This window comes from Leptonychotes weddellii, unplaced genomic scaffold (genome assembly GCF_054177405.1).
Source record: "Leptonychotes weddellii isolate Sample4059 unplaced genomic scaffold, ASM5417740v2 HiC_scaffold_17282, whole genome shotgun sequence".
Taxonomy (NCBI): domain Eukaryota; kingdom Metazoa; phylum Chordata; class Mammalia; order Carnivora; family Phocidae; genus Leptonychotes; species Leptonychotes weddellii.
The window spans coordinates 1-4,228 of NW_027756344.1; the positions used below are offsets into that span (position 1 = coordinate 1).

At 41.7% G+C, this 4,228-nt stretch overlaps 1 long non-coding RNA gene across 1 annotated transcript; it reads left to right on the plus strand.

Moving 5' to 3' along the window:
• The first annotated feature begins 14 nt into the window (after window positions 1–14).
• On the plus strand, window positions 15–1,024 carry LOC102727468 (uncharacterized). The gene is made up of 2 exons (XR_014141884.1): window positions 15–355; window positions 866–1,024. It is a non-coding gene; the product is annotated as an uncharacterized LOC102727468 (long non-coding RNA).
• Window positions 1,025–4,228: the final 3,204 nt, after the last annotated feature.

The following is a 4,228-nucleotide window of genomic DNA, read 5'->3' on the forward strand; positions in this document are numbered from 1 at the left end:
GCTTTATGGCCAGAATGGACAGACGGGGAGATGTTACCTATAGTGGAGAGAGAAGGGATGTTAGGAAGATGTTCTGAGGAAGCACAGGGCAAGGTTAGCTAAACCTGGCTGCAATGCTCTGCCTTGGACAGAAGTTACTGGGATAAGAGGGAAATGAGGTCCTCAAGGCAGGGATTTCAGTGCTTTAGCATCGAATGACCTTGATTTTTTCAATGGAGGGCAGGAATAAGACTTGCAGGGAGCACTGAAAATTTGGGACGATTTTTTGTATTACCAGGTAAAAATTGTGTTTGAGCCGAAATAGTGGTGCCTGACACTGGATAAAAGTTTTTCTTTCACATGGAGAAGTCTGGAGGTATGCCACCCATCCAGCGCTGGTCTGGAAGCTCCTTGCTATCACAAAGAACCCAATCTCCTCTCTTTCTGCTCTGCCATCCTTAGCAATGGTTTCCATCTTCAATTTGCCACGTGTTTCAAGATGCCTGTTCCAGGCAGAAAGCAGGGAGTTGAGAGGGCAAAGGGTAAAAAAGAGCACAAGGTTACACAGACGCTTCTCTCTGTCATCAGTTTTGCTTTTAAGGAGCTTTACTAGAAGACCTACCCAACTTCAGATTATACCACTTCGGCTTCTCATGTCTGAAATGTAGTTATCTCTTAGCTGGGCATATTGCTACTTGAAATAAATTGAGATGCTGTGACTAAGGAAGAAAATGGGTATTAATTGAGTTGACAACTAACAATGTCTACCATACTGCTGCAGGGAAGAGAAAAAGCATTCATCTACAGATGTGCAAAAGGATTGCTGGTAGAGTTGAGGGCTGATCTAGAATGAGGATTAGTAATTTGTATTGTCCCTCATCTGCAGGTCTGTCACTTGCTCAGGCATATTCAGTTGCTTGGGAGAGACATTGAACAACTGGATGGATCAAGGACTGGTTTTGCAAGGCTTGTGGAAAGAAGAGCAAGGGTTCAAGAAAGTTCAGTGTAATGGTGAGAAATTAAAGTAATGCATCATGACACATAATATATACCCTGCACTTGCATGACCCTGAACATGAGTGCTTCCTTAAATTTTCACCCTAGGGTGCACCCTACTTAGTGGCTAGTATACAGTCAGGAAGAAAAAGGAAGTGATGTTGGAGAGGAGCTGAACATATGGAGAAAAAAATTAATGGGGATCTTTTACATGAGAGTGAAAGAGCTAGAGGGAGGGGGGTTGCGGTCAGAGAATGGAAATTTTAAATTTAGGATTTTAGAGTTGGAGCAGTTGCAAATTATAACAAGGTCCATAGGGTGGCCAAGCAGTGGTTTGCTGAAATGCTGTGGGGTAAAAATCACTGACACTGAAGAAGAAAAAGACAGGGAAGCTGTAGTTTTGGATGATTCACCCCCTCCTTCATATCATAGTCGTTTAGAGGTTCCTATGTCCTCAGTGAATATGGTAGAGTGACCCACAAAACAAAAGAGAGAAGTATCAGAAGATGTTTGTATTTATAGTTTTATAATATTTTTCTTAAAGAGAGCTCCCCAAATTTTATAATAGTCCCCAGAAAACTTGGATTTTCCACAAGCTGGTGGCCATGTCTCAGCCCTGGAGTACATGAAGAGTGGGAGAAAGAAGAACCCCCTTATGTGGGCAGCTCAGAATAGGAGTGACCTTGGGAGAAAGCAAAGTTCAGCAACTATTCAGTAAATAGATTGAGAGATATGTTGGGATGTGTTTAGCCAAGCAGGACTTCCAAGTCACATAATTGAGAGGGTTGGTAGATAGATCATTAGGGAGCAAAACTGGAATGAGAGTGTCCCAGAAATGTCAGCTAACTGGAAACTTTGGGTTTGGAGCAGTGCTGGAAGATGTCAAGGATGAAACTACCTGGTTTTGTACTACTTGGCCTATAGTGGTACTATCTGGTCCATAGATACCAACTTGACCTCTGGTAGAAGAATGTTTTTGTGCCATCTGTGGCATTTTGTGTGGGGTGGAATGTCTGAAGTTAGGTGATGGTTGCTATTTTTGTGTTAAGGTCCAATTAATGAACTCTGTGTTCTCTGCTTAGGATTCCAAATGGGTATTATTATCATCTTCTCTATTTTAAGATGATGACACCTGAGATTCAGGAAGGTTAAGTAATCTGCCCATACATAGGAAGTTGCAGTCCTAAACTGGAAGGAGATTGGGTTAAGATCTTTGGATCCCTGGGCCCAGTGCCTTTTCTGTTCCTTGGGTGGTCCCTTGACAGTCTGATAGTCTCTGTCTCTCATTAAAGCAAAGTGATTTATACTTTCCCCCTCAGTTGACACACTGGGTTTTAGATTGAAATTTTAAACACAAGTGTAATAATAATAGTCTTGCTTTCCACACCTTGAGGGCTCCTCTTTAACATATCAGTTATAAACACAGCAAGGATGCTCAGCCTTACCAGTGAACCTTCATTCACTTGTTTCCTCCACAAATATTTGAGTATCTACAAAAGGACCAGCACAATTGTAGCTCTAAGGAAACAGCAGGGAAGAAAAACAAAGTTATAGTTCCTAGGGAGCCTACATTTGCAATGAGATGACACTTACAACTTTCAGATTGGGGGGAAAAAATGTAACAAGTCTGGCAACACCAAGGGTTAAGGGGGAAGAAGTGGAGTGGTGGGAATATGTATACACAGCTGGTGACAGTGTAAATTGGTAAAGTCACTTTGGAGAGCAAGTTGACAATATCAAAAAGTTGGAAATGTATCATACTCCATAAACCAGCAATTCTACTTCTAGAAATATTCTAGAAAAAAATCCTGCGTATAAACAGAAGGAGCCATCTATTAAAATTGTTTCTTGCAGTAGCTTTGCTTGTAACATAAAAGAATTGAAAACCACCTAAATGTCCATGAAACAAGAGAATAGATAAGTAAATTATTACATAGATAGATTATGGGGTACTGCATAGGAGTTAAATGAATGAACGAGGATCACATCTGTCTCCATGGATAAATCTTATATACAAGGTTCTAACTTATAATTTCCTTTATAAATATCTTTTTTTTTTTTTAGATTTTTTCTTTATTTATTTGACAGAGAGAGGCACAGTGAGAAAGGGAACACAAGCAGTGGGAGTGGGAGAGGGAGAAGCAGGCTTCCTGCTGAGCAGGGAGCCCGATGCAGGGCTTGATCTCAGGACCCTGGGATCATGACCTGAGCCGAAGGCAGACACTTAACCACTGAGCCACCTAGGCGCCCCTATAAATATCTTTTACAGCTATAGTCTTTCTTATTACTGAAAGTTATTTCTTTCACTTAAATTACATTTTATAACTGTGTTGTTGGTGTATAGGAATACTATTGACTTTTTTTTTTTTAATTTGTGTATAATTGGGGTGCCTGGGTGGCTCAGTTGGTTAAGCATCTGCCTAAGGTCATGATCCCAGGGTCCTCCCTGCTTCTCCTTATCCCTCTGCTGCTCCCTCTGCTTGTGCTCTCTCTCTCTGTCAAATGAATAAATAAAACCTCTAAAAAAAATAATTTGTGGGGGCACCTGGGTGGCTCAGTCGTTAAGCATCTGCCTTCAGCTCAGGTCGTGGTCCCAGGGTCCTGGGATCAAGTCCCGCATCGGGCTCCCTGCTCAGTTAGGAGCCTGCTTCTCCCTCTCCCACTCCCCCTGCTTGTGTTCTCTCTCTCGCTGTGTCTCTCTCTGTCAAATAAATAAATAAAATCTTTATAAAACATAATAATTTGTGTATAGTTGACATGTTATGTTATGTTAATTTCAGGTGTAAAACCTAGTGATTTGACAAGTTTATACATTGTGCTTATGTTCACCACGAGTATAGCTCCCATCTGTCCCATTACGTTGCTGTTACAATACCACTGATTGTATTCCCTATACTCTGTTTTTATTCCAGTGATTCAGTCATTCCATTACTCAAGTCCTATATTGCCTTCTCCCCTTCACCTATTTTGCCCAACTTCCCACCCCCCTCCCCTCTGGCAACCATCAGTTTGTATTTATAGTTCTGATTCTGCTTGTTTATTCCTATTTTTTAATTTTTTTTTTTTTTAAAGATTTTATTTATTTATTTGAGAGAGAGAGAATGAGAGACAGAGAGCATGAGAGGGAGGAGGGTCAGAGGGAGAAGCAGACTCCCCGCCGAGCAGGGAGCCCGATGCGGGACTCGATCCCGGGACTCCAGGATCATGACCCGAGCCGAAGGCAGTCGCTTAACCAACTGAGCCACCCAGGCGC